The 21,828-nt window shown below is 31.0% G+C and overlaps 1 protein-coding gene across 1 annotated transcript in view; it reads right to left on the reverse strand.

Moving 5' to 3' along the window:
* The window catches only part of LOC127734505 (insulin gene enhancer protein ISL-1-like), a 35,623-nt gene that overhangs the window by 12,561 nt on the left and 1,234 nt on the right, over nt 1-21,828 (reverse strand). The gene's annotated exons all lie outside the window — the stretch shown is intronic.

Below are 21,828 nucleotides of genomic sequence, written 5' to 3' on the forward strand. Positions count from 1 at the left end.
AATTTGTCGGTACGGAGTTCAAAATCCAGTAGTTCTAGTTTTAATTATCTGTATTTTCCCGAATTGATTAAAATACAAACAAGAAAATATAAAATACAAATTATACCATAAACTAACAACAATAAAACTTTTATCTTGACTTTGTCCGAATTAACGGCGACCATCAGGTGTTAAGAAGTAAAATGAAGACTTATTACATGGAGATGACCAAATCTGACAAGGAAAACAGCAATTATTTACCGATTTTTAATACAATTGACTTAAAATTATTTAAGTTGAAAGGTGGTAAAACGTTTTACACCTATATGAAAATTTTATATTTATGACGATTATCAGTCTGAAAGACGGTATAGATAAAGAGTCCGCCTTCACACGAAAAAACTTAGTCGTTTGAGCATTCTTTATTATTGTTTTCGTATCCACATAAAAAGATTTTGACTCGTGGCCTGCTTCTAAATTGATAACGTTCAATAGAGACAAGAAGGCGACATAAAACGAACTGAATCTCATCTTGATCACTTTTTCTTCATCGACTGCGAAACTTTTGTGGTTTACATTCCACCGTAAACGGATACAACCACCGAATTCCGGAATTTATCGGAAAGGTGCTTTTCAGAACCCTGCCTATTAAAAACAAATTATATTATCTTTAGAGACAAATTTGCGCGATATGAGACAGATAAAATCTACTTTCCCTTTTATCTGTGAACACGAACGATGTTGACATAGAGAAATGAGAAGACGTTCTATTTGTTTCGTCCAGATTTCAACCCTATTCTACGCACGATTTTCACCTTTGATAAGTAAAATCATAACAATTTATTTTATATAATTTCCGAATGGAATCGTAAACGTTAAAAGTATGATAATCCCTGTACTTATATTATCTTGAAGTTTTCAATTGTATGTTACTGTATATTTAAATACGAACGTTAAAGGCATTATATGAAACAATGGAACTACTTTTCTCCTCGCAGAGAAATATCAAAGGTAGATTAATGTGTTTTAATCTCTGTTAATGGAACTTTTTAGTTGCACCGACTTTTCTTGAAGTAGGGAATAACAATTGCAAACCCGTCAAAACGTTCACATTCCATTAGCACATAACAGAATAGATTTAATTAATGGTTATAGTGTTAATTGGTTTTCATGTCCGAAATTAGAACTACAGAAAATACAGATGACAACAAGGAATGACCCTAGTTTCAAAAAAGAGTCCAACAAAATTATAATTTTTTTCAATTTATTTTTTCTTGAATATATATGGGTAGTTTTATTATGATTTTATTTCAAAACAGAAACATTTTAACTTATTCAAATACAATAAATACCAAAATTAAGAAAAACATGATGTATACTTAGGCATATTGCACACACGTATTTGAACTTGGGGAAGATAAAAATCTACATAATGATACTCGTAATACGTGATCAATTGTAACGGTATTTTTACACTTTGATGTAACTACGTAAATATAAACATGATCAATCAATTTGACAAAATATTTGAAGATTTTAACGAACATGTTACAGATTGGTATCAGTCGTGTGAACTGGTTCCTCGGGCCTAAATCAACATTGAAGCTATATATATATATATGATATTGAGGGCCAATGAGAAATTTATGTCCCAAGCAATCTTCTTGAAAAAAAGTATATGAATTAAACTTGGTGTCCATATAAAATTTAGATTTTTGGTGAATAGACGTACGGTCCATCGGCTGTTATTTGACCAGAAATGCCATGAATTATTTGTTTTATTGTACTTTAATAATAAGTTTTTAAACAAAAAAGCAAATTTGTATTTTGGCATGAATCTGAAATTAATTTTCTAAATCCAATATATATATTTAAGCCCTATATACTCAAATGGCACATCATATATTTAAATACATAGTGCAACTATAAGTATAGCCGCACACACAAGTGCTTATAGACAATATTTGAAACAAAGGGGATTAAATATACACTTAAATTTCTCTTGTTTAACAACTACCAACAAAAGTTCCCAAAAGACCCCCCCCCCCCCCCCCCCCCCCCCCAAAAAAAATGGTGAGGTGTACAAGTTAGAGATTTTACGCTCCCTCTATCACACAAGAACACGAAACTCTCTCTCTCTCTCTTGGAGAAATCTAGAAACAACAGTATAATGGTATTTTACATTTTTGATGTCTAAATAAACGCATGTAAAATTACATAGCCACGATCAATCAAGGAAAATATGCTGATGTTTATATAAGATAGGGATCTGGAGTGTGAAAAAAACCTTTAAGGGAAAAGTCGGTAATTTGTTTTGTAACAAGGTTATACAAATAAATATGTTCATGTATTATATATATGTACGATATAGTAGATACACCTTCGGTAGTACATGAAAGATACAACGATTACAGCAGATACTTGATTGTATTGATATATTTCAAATATTAGAGAGAAAAAACTCGCCGTTGAGGAAAACCTAACGGCAGCATTAAATTTTAACAAAGACGTATGAACAAGATATGAAATCTTGTTTTGCACTTTTTAGGCCTATATACCAAGCCAGGATATCTAGAAAGTGTAGTTCGTTGTTGTTTGACTGTTTGTACGTCTGCTTTTTTTTGGAAGAGATGGTGGGTGTTGCACAGTCATATTCTTGTTGTTGACTCGTGTTATCTTTTACTTAAGTATCTTTGCATTTAACAATATACATCAAAGAAGTAAAAGTAATCCCGACAATCAAAACTAGTTATATCTTTGTGACCACTGGTTATTTGTGTATACTGTTGGGTTGCTACATATCTAAGCTGACATTAAACGGATACACAAAATATTATATCAAGCATTCTGCGTGTTTTCATTTAATTTGAGCAACAAGAAAATTAAATAAAGAATTGATTTCAATATTAATATTCACCAGAAACCATATTGCAATTTCATACTAGGTATTTTTTAATATTTCACTTGGTGTTAGTTTATAGACACGACACGTTTTCTAATGCTTTCTAACCTTTGAGGTAGAAAAGCAACACACGAACAACACAAGACCACCGCAGCAACGCAGCATTACAACTTAGAAGTTGAAAGGAAGAACAAGCACAATCTACACACTGATTTCTCTATAGTTTTTGATGTATTGGGATTATTATGATTAACAGTTATTTGTTTATGTAAGCAAATGTCAGTAATATTCAATTTGTAATCGCCACGAGTAACGCACCAGGGGCCGTGTCAAGATTGGTTTAATCGATTACACATCTAAATCAGCAACAAAAAGACAACCGAGATTTCTTCCCTCGGATACCCGACCATGCATCAGTTCTGTAAACTCTTTGATGTTCTGATTCTGAATGCGATAAAGGAATAACTTCTAGCCATTATGATTCATATTTAATTTAAACGGCAGAATGGATTCGCTCCATTACAGTTTTAGTTGCTTCTCTCCCGAGAGTGCGTAAACACAAGGTTACAAATTTATAAAATTTTCAATAATGCCAACAATTTTCTACATATTTTATTACTCAAGTATTAATTATTAAGATGTTATGGTTTGTAATAAAAATTCAGATTTCCAAATTTATTTTATTTTCAACATTTAGAGTTTGATTGAACTGTATCATAGTCAACGATTCTTGACATTCAAGATAAAAATTAATAGCACCAATTACATTTAATATCTTTGTTAGTCATTTCCAAAAAATGAAAATGAGTTAAAAGGAATGTAGCCTAATTCTCTCTTAATTGTTTTTTTTTTCAATCAGATACAGATTTTATTGAACAGATTAGTTCAGGAGAAAAACTTTTATAAGTTTCCGAAAAAGTAACGAATTCTTCATACGGCTAGTTATAAGAGATTTTTAAAATCTTTATATTGATAAAATTTGATGTCACATTGCCATCTTACGAGGAAAAAGTCAGTTTTAAAGTATAATTAGACAAAAAGTTTTGGTCAAGCTATTCACTTTCGCCATTTCAAAAACAAACCCACATTTGTTCCAGGGTATTATTAAAAGCCAACTATTAGGCAAACGTGCTAATTTTTTGTTTTCCATGCATGTTTAAAAGGTATAGGTTGAAATCTTTTGTTATGTAATAAACTTTTATTTCTTGTACATATTGCAATAGAACCAAATTTAAGAATAGTTTATTGGCAAATAAAATGTTACGACGATAAATTTAACAGTAGAAGCAATAAGGTAAATAGTTTCCGGCTCTCATGAAATCAATAATAATGAAATAATAAGAACGTTATGTCTGAACAGAAGTTATTTCGAAGAATAGAAGCAGCACATGGTTCTACGATGAAGTTGCATGACACGTTTATTTTTGCTGAAGATGCCAAAACGTTTGTGTTAATCCGTGTAAACAATACCTATAGCCAAGTCAAGATGTGCTTCTGATAGTCAGTATATTTATCCACTATCTTGACCATCATATAAAAAACATAATGAGTGCATATAATCTTTTGGTTTTTGTTTTCAGTTCAAAATACAATTATAGAATAGAGTGATACATGGAAATGACAAAACATAATTCTGCTCCGAATTAATTTCTAAACTGTATTGGCAAAAAAGGCGTGTGGTAGAGTTTTATAGGATCTTCAAAATGTTTCTAAATGATTAAAGAGATTTATTTCAACGTCTTTATCATATATACCCGAAGAATTCTTCCCCATTCGACAGTAATAGCCAAACGAAAGAATGGCTTCCTTTATGATGATTTGGATGCATAAATACGGAGTCACGTTCGGTCAGAATGGGGATTTTTCGTGTAGGGAGAGTTCAATAGTTTCAGCACGTTAAAAAACTTTTCAACAACTCATCCCCTATCGTTCAAACGATTACAAAAAAAAAAATCTGCATTTCAAAATGGCACGAATAATCTGCCAATCTGACGTACACTGTTTTCGTTTCGATGATTAGAATTTCGATAATGATTTGAAAACGATTTCAAAGACGATAGCTCGTAAAATATTAACCAAACATCAATATCATACACATATATGCATGTTGATGTGCATGCTTTCATGGCAGGAACCTTTATGAAGGGCATGCATGGTTGTTTTGGATTATATATTAGTCCACCACATGTGATGCCCTATATTTTTATCTTTGAATGGGTTATAGGGTTGATGTCACATTGACGTATATCATTCACCTATCGTCACTAAAGAATACATAAACATGCAATGCATCATAAATTTACAATGAACAATAAACCACTTCGAGTTTATCTGCAACTACGAAGTCACAATACTATACATGCATATATACCAATACACTTTGCAGTGAACAGTGTGCTCCTGGGCACCAAAGCTGCATACGAAAGGAAACAGTTTTTCATATATATATAAACAAGTCTAAATTGAAAACAACGTTCAAACCTATGATTGCGTTGGATAAAAACCGCAATTTTTATACGTGTGCATGCAAAACAAATTTCTTGGTAGAGGGGTCTAAATACAGCATAAACAACATTTTCCAAAAGACCAAATGAGCGAAAAAGTATATTTTAACAAAACGCATTTGACTAGCAGATCGAACAACTGATGTTCTTAAACCCTGCTGACTGCCATTGGCGATTGCCAAATAAACGGATCACAAGATGTAACAAAATAGATCTTATTATTAATCTCTTACCAAACAGAAAACAATAAACTTGCGGAAAAGATGGTATACCGCAAACATGAGGTGCAAAAATTTGTACACCATATCCGGATTTCGACAATTAATGTCTCTTCAGTGATGTTAGGAATCGAAACGGTATTTGGAAGGCCATATAATTTACCACAATTTAGGATAGACTCTTGAATTTTGAAAGAGTCAAAATAGAATGAACGGATCATATAAACCCGAAGGCAAATATAATACAAGCCCAAACGAAAAAATATAAACAAGTCTAAATTGAAAACAACGTTCAAACCTATGATTGCGTTGGATAAAAACCGCAATTTTTATACGTGTGCATGCAAAACAAATTTCTTGGTAGAGAGGTCTAAATACAGCACAAATAACATTTTCCAAAAGACCAAATGAGTGAAAAAATATATTTTAACAAAACGCATTTGACTAGCAGGTCGAACAACTGATGTTCTTAAACCCTGCTGACTGCCATTTGCGATTGCCAAATAAACGGTTCACAAGATGAAACAAAATAGATCTTATTATTAATTTATTACCAAACAGAAAACAATAAATTTGCGGAAAAGATGGTATACCGCAAACATGGGGTGCAAAAATTTGTACACCATATCCGGATTTCGACAATTAATGTCTCTTCAGCGATGTTAGGAATCGAAACGGTATTTGGAAGGCCATATAATTTACCACAATTTAGAATAGACTCTTGAATTTTGAAAGAGTCAAAATAGAATGAACGGATCGTATAAACCCGAAGGCAAATATAATACAAGCCCAAACGAAAAAATATAAACAAGTCTAAATTGAAAACAACGTTCAAACCTATGATTGCGTTGGATAAAAACCGCAATTTTTATACGTGTGCATGCAAAACAAATTTCTTGGTAGAGAGGTCTAAATACAGCACAAATAACATTTTCCAAAAGACCAAATGAGTGAAAAAGTATATTTTAACAAAACGCATTTGACTAGCAGGTCGAACAACTGATGTTCTTAAACCCTGCTGACTGCCATTGGCGATTGCCAAATAAACGGATCACAAGATGTAACAAAATCGATCTTATTATTAATTTAATACCAAACAGAAAACAATAAACTTGCGGAAAAGATGGTATACCGCAAACATGAGGTGCAAAAATTTGTACACCATATCCGGATTTCGACAATTAATGTCTCTTCAGTGATGTTAGGAATCGAAACGGTATTTGGAAGGCCATATAATTTACCATATATACAAGTCTAAATTGAAAACAACGTTCAAACCTATGATTGCGTTGGATAAAAACCGCATTTTTTATACGTGTACATGCAAAACAAATTTCTTGGTAGAGGGGTCTCTCAGCACAAACAACATTTTCCAAAAGACCAAAAAAGTGAAAAAGTATATTTAAACAAAACGTATATATATATATATATATATATATATATATATATATATATATATATATATATATATATATATACAGCATGGTGTCAGAGTCATTCACACAAGAGCAAACAGTCTCTGTCATTCAGAATTACACAAGGATGATGGCTATTTATTGGCGCAAATAGTATGCCTTATGCAGTAACAAAGCAGAATTTATAATGCAGCGCCGTATAAACAACCATGTCTCTATGTTTATAGCAGCATTGGGAAGAATAGATTATGATTGTTGGATAGTTAGAGATGATAAAATAGCAGACTTTTGTGAATTATTAAGTTCGTCACCCGGGTCCACTACCCTGGGAAATCAACATATCTCAGTAGCTGTATTATAACCCATTAAAAACTTATCAGAAAAATTACCATCATAAAATATAATTCTGCAGTAGGACAAATTAGTTGTCATATTTTCGGTTTTAATCAGAAGTAATATTTGAAATTACCTTTAAACGAGAATATTATGAAAAATGAAAAAGACTTGTTTAACAAAAAAATACATGATTAACAAGATTTTATTGTTCAATTTACTTAATAAAACTTTCGTCTTCTATAATTTCAGGCTAATATGGATAACAGACTTATTAATCATTTAAGTAACAATACTTTTTAGATAAATGCTTCATTTATATTGAAAAAAGAAATAATGATATTAAAATGTATTATAAATGTGTTGAAAGCAGTAACGCGTTGTAATATATATATATATATATATATATATATATATATATATATATATATATATATATATATATATATATATATATATATGCATGGATATTTATACTTTTAAAACTATTCTGTTTAGGTCCTTTTTGGTCATATAGCCCCAAACGTTGTAACGTATTTACCCTGGCCTTCAAATGTTTAGGTTGATCGTTCCTGATGAAGATTAATCCAAGAAAGCGCTCAGGACGCAAAAACTGTATATATAAACTCGTCCATTGCTACATTGTATGAGTTTAAACAGTGAAGATAGAACCAACCATTCCCTCTAAATACAACATGTAAAAAAAGTTTCCGAGGAGAAAGCCATCAGTGTTTGGAAAGTTATTCGCGAGAACTATGTGGATTTTCTTTTCAATACAAAGTTCTGGTTAATTGTGATTTGAAAAAATAAAATCATCATAAAAATAAAAATAACAAGACAGAAGGGCACCTTTTTGTGACTGTTCTAACAAGAACTGACTAACAACATATTCACAGAACTGACTAACAACATATTCACAGAACTGACTAACAACATATTCATAGAAACTGACTAACAACATATTCACAGAATTGACGAACAAGATATTCACAGAACTGATTAACAACATATTCACAGAACTGACTAACAATTAACATATTCACAGAACTGACTAACAACATATTCACAGAACTGACTAACAACATATTCACAGAATTGACTAACAACATATTCATAGAACTGACTAACAATTAACATATTTACAGAACTGACTAACAAGATATTCTCAGAACTGACTAACAATTAACATATTCACAGAACTAACTAACAACATATTCACAGAACTGACTAACAACATACTCACAGAATTGACTAACAAGCTATTCACAGAACCGACTAACAAGCTATTCACAGAACTGATTAACAAGATTTTCACAGAACTGACTAACAAGATATTCACAGAACTGACTAACAACATATTCACAGAACTGACTAACTTAACATGTGTATAAAACTTATAACCCCTTGTTTTGGTGGGGTTCGTGTCGCTCTGTCGTTGGTTTTTTGAACAGTGTTATTTGGACTGTTGGTTGACTTTTCTTCGTTTTTCGTTTTGGCCATGGTATATATTATCTGTTTTTCTTAACTCATGCTTTTTGATGGCATTTTTCGTATCATTTTCTTCTTATTTTATAACATATCATACTTTCCTTTAAAAGCATGTGATAAGATTCCACATTTCTTGAATACCCTTCATCATGTTGGCTGGATACCAAAAAGTCGGATATCAAAAAAGGACAAACGTCGAGAGGGCACAAAATCTAGAAGAGTCTGAACAGAACAGCGACAACCGTCGAAGATCAATTTTGCCTTAGGGAGTTAAAACCGTAGAGCTTTTATGAACTGGAAATTTACAGACATGTTGTATCATATGAGTCATGCCAAAACAGAAGCACCATATGTATATTAAGAATTGTCTTACAGAACTTTTTAAAGATATTCATAGAATTGACAAACCATACCCCCGGTCTCGATCCTTTTTGGAGGTTCCTCAGTTTTTGTTTTATAACATACTTTGTATCTTCTTAATCGATTTATAATACTTGAACATCGGTAAACAACTACAGGTTGCCTGAATTTATCATCACCGTTGCTGTTGTTTGCTTAACGCCTAACATAAAATGTTTTATGCATATTCACGACGAGATCAAATTAAACAATAAATAAGTTAGTCTAACGATTGATTTAGTCAGTTTTTATGGTCACCCCGTTTTTGAAATTACATTTGAGTTCGGTATTATTGTTAATACTTTATCTGGTGGGTTCTTTAAGTTGGTCTTCTTGACGAAATTTGTATATTTGACTGTTACTGGAATAAGATATATTGGTCAAAAATTTGGCAATGCTATTCCATCAGATGGAGCTGCATATTTAAATTAATTATACATCCTGCACAGCCATCTGAATTATTCAAATCAATACCGAATATATACAGTTTTTATATCTTTTGTATCTATAGCCCAATCGCGGTTCGAAGTTATCAACATATGCATGGAATTGACCAACCGTATTGCCCTGAAAAATCTAAGGGTATTTCACTTAACATTTCACAGTTATACGCTATTCAAGATAAAAATTGTCAGTCAGTTTAAGCATTTGTGTATTTATTTTTCGATACGTTATCATTGAAGGTTTGAAGTAATTATTCTGTATTGAATTCAGACAGTGTGAATATATGATACCTTATGGTACATTTGTTTTTCAATAAGGTGAAACAAAGATATGTATGAATTAACTGAGACATAGGTAATGGTCAATGAGACAACAATCTCACTAAAAACCATAGAAAAAGCCTAGATCTAGACGTCATCATATAATGTCTTTATTGAGAGACAATTGTCCATACACTACCATACCCCAAGTCAATAACCACCCAGAAAAAAAATACATTAAGCGAACAAAACCAATTATCAAAGACATTTGGATTAAAAAATAAAGACCAGGAAAACCTGAGGGAGAAATCATTTTGTACAAGTTTTTCCCATAGTTCTGAATTTTTCATTGTGTTTGTTTAATTTGTTCTGCAATAAATTAATTTCGCCTGTTCTGACCATGACAGACAGTTCACTATGATAGATAAATAATTTCTCATTTTATTATTTGTAAGAATGTATCGTATCATCAATTACAATTTCTGTTCTGCTTCTTTTCTTAATTAGGTGATTATAATTTGGAAGACAAATGTCATCAAAAATCAGGAATTTGTTGACTTTCCCAAATAGGTCTCGTTCAGATAAAGAATTGCGGAAATTAATTTTCTGTAATCGCAGTTCTTTGTATGATGTGAATTCACGACAAGTTATAAATTTCTCGTTGAAACATCAAAAAAGTATAAGATAACACAAGATGATAGCAAAAAATCTAAATATTATTTAGCCCAGTCACGTATGAGAACATAGAACTTTGTAAGACGACACGATATCACAAGAGTCTAGGTATCCGGAGTGAATGTGGGGTAATTAAGGAGGCCAATTAAACAAACAATAAAATGAGATACCTCCTTAAATCCCAGGGTAAAGTTTTGAAAAGGCGTAAATCAATGAAGAAAACATCTTTAAAGCAAGGTCATGCAATCGTTTTAACTCCTTTAGCATGTAGTACTACATGGATGTATATGCAGACAGTAAGTTTATTGTTTGTTGGTTTTCATTTTTAAATTCTTTCACATTTTGTCATGGTGTTGCTATTTACAGCTTACTAAACAGTATGAGGTTTGCTCCTTGTTACACCAATAGTTGTTTACATCCACTTCCTTCGAGCTCTGGTGGATGGTTGTTAAATTGGCAATTATACCGTATCTACTTATTTTTATATTAAACAATAAGTGTACGCTTGTCCATTCTTTAAGACATCTAGATGTCTCTCAGCCAACTTGTGCATGTTCGTTTGGTTGCTTTTCATTGACATTTATCCTACATTTGCACCTTATATCATGTTTTTGTAGACAACAAAGTGTCCTAACACTGGAAATCTGTTTTTTTATATATAAAAATTAATTTGTGTTAAAAAAGGGGATAGATGTTCATTGATTTCCTTTCATGTATTTACATTTTCGTCGCCACATATAATCTAATGCGTATTCCATGCATGGCATTGTACAAAAATGCCGTCTTGAAATACTTATTCTTTATGTAAAAATACCAAGTTTGAAGAAGATTGACCAAACTGTATAGCATGTAAGATGTTGATACTGTCTATAAGCATCAGCCTTAGATATTTCTACCCGAAAACAATAGTGGTCTTCCTCTCCTAATATGAATCGAGCAAATAAAGTTGAAGTAAATTGACCAATTAATCAAGTAATTTGACCTTTGATCCTGAAAATCAAATGGGTGCATGGTCGTCTCATGCATGGTATAAATTGTTCACCAGCAGTTTATGCTGATAAATTTCTCAAAATATCTTACGAGAAAAATAAGTCGTAAGTAATGAGCTTTTACGTATAACTTACTATTAATTTTAGTCGTAGGATTTATTATGAAAGAAATCCTGTCTCTCAGGACATATAATGGATTGTTGCCTAATTCGTATTAACCGTACATCTTGTTATTTATATTAAAACTTAAACAAACTTTTAAATACTTGTCAGACATTTTCAATGTTATTCTCTATAATTGTCTTTTTTAAGTCCGAAATATAATCTATGACCAACACACAAGTTTGGTACTAATAATAATCTTACGCCCTTTAGTCATTTTTAGATTCACTTCAGATTAACAAATGGCGTGGCATCAAGTTGCAAAATAAAATTGCTACAATTATTTTTTGTTCTTTTATGTTTATAATAATTATATTATGATGCTGGTCATAATGAAAAACACAAAAACATCGGGGAAAGTATGAAAATTATACCAACAGATGGTTGAGCATCCTGTTATATTCTCGGGGATATTCTGTCTTGCTATCTTGTTAATCTCGTTCCAATTACAGACGACAACTTCAATTGTTAAAAAATATATATTTTTACCGATTTTCAGAAACATAAACAATAGAAGCATGTTGCATGATAGAAAAAGATAGCAAAAAATCATAAAGTTAATTAAACTATTTGCCCGTTATGGAAATAAAATTGGAATGATACTGCAGCAAGGGACAATGTTTTCAGACACGAAATGGTGTGAAATTCGTAGCTGCACGCGAATTGAAATTTCATCACATAGTTAATCATTTAATGGATGTTTCAATTTGATTAAATTGTAAAAAATGTGTTTGTTGTCATCCAATAATCAGTCATTTGATTTTCAATGTTAATTCAGTGCATATTCGGCAAACTTATGTGTCTTATATACAAATTATTCTTTCCAGTAAATGTTGCTGGGGCAGCGTAAAAAAACAACTACAGATATATACAAAAACCAAAACGTTCATTGACTAACAAGACAAACCAAAAATTAATGGTGTATGATTTCTGGAATATTGATTGCTTCAAACTCGGGTGTTTACATAAACAAAAAAATCTATAAAAGGCCACGCAAACAGCTACGTCTGAGGCTTCCAATATTGTTACACTCTTTTAGCAGTTGTATTCACTATACACAGTCTGTTAAGGGAGGATTATTTCTTATTTTATCTATTTGGTATAATTATTCTGAATGACAATGTTTCATTATGAATAAAAATATTGTTTGATAAAAACCAATACTGATTAGTATATTAAAGTGGGTAAGAAAAAAACTTTAAAATTCGGTAGACAAGGGAAAAACCGAAAGCTTTGAATTATTATTAGGAATATCAACCTCTCTATCTCCCTCTGAGTCTCACACTGTATATAAGAATATTAAAATGGTTTTTTTTTTTCGTTTCATGATTTTAGTTTAGAATGCTTATTCTTGTAAAGGGATAATACACTTATATATAAGTCGAAGATAAACTGACAACGTCATGGCAACGAAACCGAAAAACTACCAACACCAGTCTACAGAACACAACACAGAAAAATAGTGTAAAGACTGAGCAATTTAAACAAAGACAAACTGGAAATACTTGATCAAATGAGTTCTTCAAACCATACCATAGATTTTATCTTTTCTTCCTGTAATTAGCGATTTCTGGATGTTTAAGACAGAATATCTTTAAATCACAGTTTCCCAGTTTTATGACTGTTCATTGTGCAACCGGGTATGTTTGGTGGCGACCTAGGCATGCGTGAAATGGATCACAATGGTAGGAGGGATAATTACCACGTACAGGATTCTAACTCATCTTAATACACGTGTCTTTGGCAAGGTAATATGACGTTGGGTTGTTTGTTCAATTATATCTCTAAATTCAACTGCAAGATAAATTCCGGATACCTGTTTAGGAAAAACGTATTACATTCTATGATTTAACTCTGGACACGTGGTCTCTACTCAGCCTCGTGTTTCATCGAGTGATTTAAATGTCCTGACAGATGGTCGAACTTAACCTTCAAACTAAGAAGTGTAGAAATAGCGATTGTTATCCGACCCCCGGAGAACACAGCAGATAATATAGTCACTATCATTATTGTTGCAACGTGTATTTGATATCAGAGCACAATTGATTTTCAAGTACAGACAAAACCGTCAATTACGCAATTAGATGTAAATCTAAATATTTTTGACAGAAATTGGATCTGCAGAATATGGTTTTAATATTATTACATGCATCGATAAAAAAGAAAACAATACCATTATAAACATGTACATTCTACAAGAGCAAAAAGGTTCGTATAAAAAAGAAGATATAGTGAACGGCAATGAGATAGAACCCCCAACAACACAAACACTCAGTATGCAAAAGCCTGTATTTCTGTTATCTTATTTTCTATAACATTTTTTTTCTCTCACAATTTTCAATGTCTTTCATAATTAATGTTGTTGTTATCTATAAAATCTTTTTAACAGTACAGTGACTGATATTGCTGCGTAAGAAGACATTATTTCTTTACCAAGAAGTAAATGACTATAAGTTCATAAATTGTACCATGAAATTGACGGCACATGACGGTTGAACCATCAACTGAATAATAAAGTTTTTTTTATATCAAAAACTAGTTATGAATTTCAATGTTTCAAAGTGCATACCGTAATATAGCTACATCTCGTTTTTGAACGATGTTCACAGTTCCCCAATGGAAAGTTAGTACCTATAAAGATCCAAATAATAATACATATAATATCAAAATGTCCACTACCGCTTTAAGTCAAGTCTGCCTAAGTGAGTTTCTAAGTGCACTTTGTTCATTATTCAACAAAATCATGCCTATAACAAAGCAAGTGTCTCTCGTATATCTCTTAACAATCGAAGATATTGATCAGTTTGACACAAGTGAGCTGAAATTCACTCTTTCAACGAAACTTCTCCCCATGAAAATATAATCATAAAACAAAATATTGTAACACCTTAAATTGTTTATGGCTAGACCAAAATAAGTGCATATTCTATTTTTGAAGAAATGTATATTTCCGTCAATAGTAAATTGTTAAGGGTAGAAGAGAAAGCTTAATGTTGAAAATAGACACTACTGTTAAATAATATGTAAAACCCTGACTATACATGGATGTGAATTTGGTTTGAATATTGTTTGACCGACCCCTTTTCTAGACTCGTGCGATTTATAGCTTCATATATTGCATAGAATGGACAAGGGACGATAAGGGCCGTTTTAAGCCCCGCCCCAAATTTCATTTAATTTGTCATATTGTAACTCTATAACACATACCTTCTGAAAATGGTGTTTTTGGGGTCTGTCTCATATATTATATTGCCTTGCAACTAGTATAATGGGGCGTTAACTAAAACAAATATGTTAAATATACATGCAGTTGTAATATAATCATATTTTAGAAAATTAATTAAATTATACATTTATATACTGTTTAAATTAACATAATGTAATGCATATTTTTTGGCAAAATCATTGTTATTTCTCCCGAGCAACAAAACTTTGTCCACGGCTGTTATTGTGATGTCTTTTGCTATTTTGTGTCATTGGGTGACTTTCTCATAGACATATACTCCACGTTCCTTTGTATGCATATTATAGTAACCGTATCATGTGACAAAGATTGCTGCATTTAAGATTACCAAAAAAAGTCTACAAGCGTGTTATTACCATAGCGGATGGCTAATAAACTTGACTTATGTTTCCTTACTTGCTCCCGAGGCAAATAAATAAAATTAAAGAACTGCACGTGACAAATTGTTACGATCGTTATCTCTATAAAAGTCTTTTATTAGCGTCATAACCTTTTTTGTTCACCACCAAAACGAGGAAACAAAACTAACTGCATTGAGAACATTTCCTTTTTAGAATGGTCTCGTCCCTATCTGCATGCAAAGGTCCAATAAATAATGGCCATTCATCACTGCCGACATATAACGGGAAATTGAACTTGGTCATGCTTCGTATTTGTGACGTCGTGGGAGCCCAGTAATGGTTGCTTTTTTCAAATTGAAGGTTTTTTATGTGTTTATTCGAATAGAGTTAAAACATTCACGTCTCGAGGGATGTATATTGGTTGTGTCATCGTTTTGAAACCTAACACTGCACTGATTGCGTTAGTGGATGAAATTTTGAGTTTTCTATTTGTTTGTCGTATCGGTTTATCTTTACCATGCATTATCTATATCCCCTAGTAAAACACATTGTATCAATGGTATAATTACAGTTTTGTTACCACGCAATCATTAAAATCTTTGTCTATAGTTAGCCCATCCGAGGATATTTAGAGTTTTTTTGGCATTATAGATAAATACATTTCTCTTATTCATATTCAAATGGCATTTCTATATTATTTTACTGAATTAGAAATACAATGTACTACACAATGAAATTATTGTTTATTGTTCAGGAAAATCGACATGCCAAATAAAAAACTCATTAGTACAAATTGGTGTGGAGAAAAATATTGAGTGACACACTTCAAAAACCCTCATCGAAAATTACCCAGAAATAGGAAAATAGAATTTCTCACTATATTTATTATATTAATCAATCAATTTAAATGAAGATAATCATTTTTTACATTTATTTCCGGTATTTATTTAACAAAGTCAATAAACAGAACAATAAATAAGATTCAGCTAAATTAAAAAAAAACTTACTTTACGAAAAAAAAACAGGTCCATTTGTCATCACTTTTTAATTGTCACCCTACAAATTTGTTTGAGAATCAAAGCAATTAAATCAATCCTAGAACTCCAGGCGCGGATCCAGCCATTTTGAAAAGGGGGGTTCCAACCCCCAGAACACCATGAAACGTTCACATAATTAAAAAAAATAATGATAATAAAAAATAATAATAAAAATCGAAAAAAGGGGGGTCACAACCCCCCGGAACACCATGAAACGTTCACATAATTCAAAAAATAATAATAATTAAAATTGAAAAAAGGGGATTACAACCCCCGGAACACTCTCCCTGGATCCGCCAATGAACCTTTTTTTTTGTAAATTAATTTTTTTTTATTGATTGAATATGTTTTATATAAGATGCTTCCGATTTATTAACAACTAGTCTTTATAAATGAAAAGTTACCGGGATTGCATATATAGTCATTATATATATATATAAATTGAAACAGCAACATGTACGTTTTAATCTGCATGTAAGTTTTGTATAGATTCTACTGTTCAAAGCACATTTAGTTTATTCAAATTCTATATACAAAATCTTACCTCAAATATTTTAGATTTATGATCAATTCAAAAACAACTTATTTCTTAAATACATGCTGTGTCTGGAATCCTGCATGTGTGTAATTGAACTTGGAAAGCCAGTACAAGATACCATTAAAACTATGGGATAAGTGTCTTAGTGTAGCAGCTGAAACCCACCCTTAATCACCTGGAATACACCGGAAATGTTATCTAATAACAAAAAAATATTACAAGTTAAGTATTGTGTCTGTTTCCCAAATAGGACATTATTTCATTACATCGTACAGGGGAAGATATTTAAATATCTTTAGCTAAATAGAAATGATTTATCATGATTTTATGTTGTTTTTTGTTTTGTTTTCAACTAACCAAAATCCAGAAAAAATTTCACGGGATATTTCTTCTGACTTACGCTCAATATTACAATACAGATGCTACTATGATAATAATGCACTTAATAAAAATATAAGTGATAGGTTTTTTTAAACAGACCAAATTTTAATGTTTGATTTGAAGAAAAAAAAATGTCCAGTCTAATGTCGTAATATTTATTGTCGTAAATTGTATAATTAATAGTTCACGATAATTACAAATACACCTCACTAATGATTCAAAACCAGATAGTTTGTTTATAAAGAATTAGTTTCGTAAAATTAGATCTCACTAAATCACGTGGCGCAGGTGCGTTCGATTTACCTCTTTAAGTTATAATTTTGACAAAATGATGATAACTTGTGCCCCGTCAATTTTTGAAGAGGAAAATAAATCTGCAGCAGATTTAAACTAAAAGATGATGAAGTGTGTTATGAACAAGAGTTGTTAAAGTTAAGTATCACTTGAAGAAAGCCTCAATTACACTTCATAAATATATCTCCAGATGGTTTTCATTGTAAAGAGGAGGATTGATGCAAGCAAAAACATTAAATTATCATATGGGACATCTGTCCGCTTACAATAACAATATGATAAATACTTATAAAAAAGCAATTTTCATTATATTAACACGAATTTTAATTATACATACAATATATAGTGTTTTCATTAGCACTCAAATTGCAGTAAAGTAGATGTAATAAATTTAGTTTATAATCATCCACGTTTTTTTATTTCTATTTAAGCGCTTCTTTATATTTTACCTCAGTAATGAAAATTAAAAAAAAAAATACCTGTTTGGATTTAAAAACATGCTTGGAGGATCTTGCTAGATCTTTGATAAATTGGTAAACGTTACGGACACTACATTTTGTTAAGGAACTTTTAAACGGTCCTTTGAGTATATGCATGCAACTTTTGGAACAACACTTCTACAACACAATAGACAATCATTTAAAAACATTATAAATTTTAAACGAAGTTGTGTGTGAAGAAATACTATTCATAAAATATGGAAAGTACTCCAAAACATCCAACATAGTCTAACTATTGTTATAGATATATTTTGTAAATTGGAAATTTCAAAATATATCAGATGTTATACTATATTTTGAAATTCCAATATGACTTTCTTGAAGATTGAATAAAGGCAGTATTCATGTACTTGTAAATTGTCCGCCGTATCAGATGCTCATGGTGTAGTGACATCCTTGTCATTTTGACTTTGGTGTATATATATATATATATATGTATATATATATAGTTGTCTCATTGGCAATCATACCACATCTCATTTTGTCAATATACATAGATAAATTGAACCTCAAACCTATAGTCCAACTCATTGCCTTTACTTGCTGAGTTCATGTACCCATTGATGAGTTTATTTACCCATTTACGGCTATGTCAGTCCAATTGTTCGAATGATCACCATGTTAGAAGATTTTTTCTATGTAAAGCGCCAATCTCTCCTGTAAACTTGACAAATAAGGTATCAAACAGCAATATGTGTAGCGCTTAATTAATATTTTACCTTTATGGAGATATGCAAAAATGATTTAAGCATATTATCTACACTCTTTGTAGAATTTTGATAATTGTCAAAACTTTTTAATTTTGTCCCTGGGAGTGATTAGAGTTCAGTAAGTGGTTATTGACTCTTGTCATTGCTTATTCACTATTGCTGTTTTGGAACTGAGTTTCAGTTTCACTGAAATGCAAAACCTTTTTGATAAACAAACATTCAGCATAACATCTTATTTATACGCTGTTGTCTTGTCAGCCCAAAGTACTGAATAATGTACCTATGGTACTGTATATAAGAGAAACTTTGAATTGTTTGCAATAAACATTGTCATATATTATTGATTTGAAGAAAGGAAATGAAAACTGTTGTCAAACTTTCGTAAATATCTCAAAATATCTGACAGATCGTATAAATAGTTTTATTTAGACATGATATTAGACAGTTCAATATTTAGGGTCAAATTAAGTCCTTTCATGCCCAACCCTTTGATAACGTCCAATGCCAACATATAGTACAGATTTTTTTTCAATGACAGGTTTGGATGGTGCTAAATCTACACTCTTATATAAATAACTTGATGTTTGATTCTATTTAGGTTCAACTAGTTGAAAATGATTACTAGCTTTTAATAAGACGAATTTGAATCAACAGAAATTGCTTTTCTTTTCAGTTGTAAGCATGTTTTGCATACGTTATGGCTAATCTGTCCACATATTAGGTCTCATTGCGTTTAGAGAGCTTGTAATACCGACCACTAATCCTCCCATATTTAACTGTTTAGTTATACTTAGACTTGTGATATTTGAACATACATCGGTTTTCTACCTTCTGATACAAGTATCCGTCATGGTCAGCTCTATCTATTAAAAACTGAATTGAAAAAATGAAGTGTTTCTTTTTTACCAAACCTTGCTGAAGATAACTTCACCTCGGAAATGTCAATTGTAGGGATTTTTTTATTATAATTTTAAGGGAGGAAGCAGTTCAGTGTAACTCCTTCAGATTATTCTAAAGATTTGTGCATGGTCAATGGTATAATCACAAAAGAGTCTTCCATCCGGTACAGTAATCATATGATAATTCTGTAACCTGCAAACCAGAATATATGCACAATGACGAAACAATTATGAATCAATGCATTAACAGATTATCAAATATATTTTCTTTTCTAACACGATGTAGCATGTAACACGCATATATATAACATCTTTATATTTCATGTGATTTGTCTCATGTACATAAAAAGTTTAACATCATAAACCACACCGTAGTTTTCAATGAAAGACAAATGCAACATATGCTCTTAAACTATTCTTCTTTTTAAAATGATAAAATAAATCTATATAAAAAACATGGGATTTATTAAATACGAAGTTTTAAAACTCTAGTTTATAAAGTTTTTTAGATATATATATATACAGATACATTATCTTCATTGAAAAGATGGCACGGATTTATGCCACATGCATGTTTTTGATATATTTTGACACTGAAATTGCTAAAACCATTTTGTAATGCGGTTATGTATTTAATTTATGTTTCAAATCTTTGATACAACCTATGTACATGAAAGTAGAAGTGTAGTAAAATTAAACATTTCGCGCAAATATATAACTGAGTGTTTGATAGTTGCCTTGTTTGTCAGCATATTTTTTGTACACATATTTAGTTCTTATGGGGTTAAAAATATTTAAAAGCTGTCATATTCAGGATCTCAAATCTCCATTCACCAAAGAGTTTTATGAAACAACGACCTAAGCAACTTTTTAGAAAAAATGAGCAAAATATTGTTTTCAAATATTGCTGTAAAAATTTGCCGGAATATAAAACATATAAAATGTTTTCCGGGAGGGGTATGATAGATGCAATTTATTTATCGAATAACGTTTAAAAAAAGAGAGTATTAATTTCATTTAATATATGCTAAGCACTTATTTATGCAAAAATGTCAAATATTTTGTCACTGTGACGTCATATATACGTCATAACTAATAAAATGAAAATTACACGTAATATATTTCGTGCATCCGAAGCGATTCTCTTGGTTAACGTCATCAGGAACGGTAAACAAATTGAAAAAAGGGTAAATAAAATTGACAATTAAAGCGTTTTCTGTTAAAAAATTATTTTTATTATAAAATATAAATAGCAGATCAATATCTGTGGAAAAACATATTGAAGCCAAACATGGAGAGACGACCCCTATCGTTTTCGGAATTTTTAACATATGTCATAATCATTTGGCACAAATGCATTTATATTAGTTATTTTGCCTTGAAAAAATGGTCATAGTTTCAGAGTTTTAAAAGGAATATATCTTCTATATTTAAGTTTCTCCGTTTTAAAAATTTATTAAAGAGTCTCAGCTTATGTAATGGAAAAATATTAGTTTTATGTTTTATTCCAGGACATCCTATAGGTTTACCTCTGAAAATCTTGAAAGAATGCATGTATTCGCGCTAAATTTGATATGACCACTCAAAAATATATTCGCATCTTTTTTTCATCTTATGTATAGTGTCTTTTCAATGGAAACACAGGTTAGTCAATGGAGAAATACTTAAGAATATTCTACACAAACATTGTACACAAAATGAACGGAACCGCGTAAATATATACATGTATAACTTTTACATTGCTTTCCCAAAATTTATCAAATCAAGCATGAGATTTGATTCACATGAGATTTATAAAAAAAAATGAAACGTTTAGTTTGAATATAAGAACGCCTATAAGCTATGTTTCAATATGAAAGGTCATTTTGAAATCAAATTTTCCCGTAAACTACTATTTTTCACCTAGTACTTATACTTTTGTTAATACTAAATGTTTAATGATATATTTATAGACGTCCAGTATCGAGGCATATAAAAACTTATTTTCCTTAGTTTAAACAATAATATTACCGAGAAATGAAAATAACATGTAATTCCGATGTTCATATGGACAATTTTGTTCTACTTGTAATACATGTCTAAGTATATATATTAGTGTACACAACTTGTAAAACCA

This window comes from Mytilus californianus, unplaced genomic scaffold (assembly GCF_021869535.1).
Source record: "Mytilus californianus isolate M0D057914Y unplaced genomic scaffold, xbMytCali1.0.p SCAF_3, whole genome shotgun sequence".
Taxonomy (NCBI): domain Eukaryota; kingdom Metazoa; phylum Mollusca; class Bivalvia; order Mytilida; family Mytilidae; genus Mytilus; species Mytilus californianus.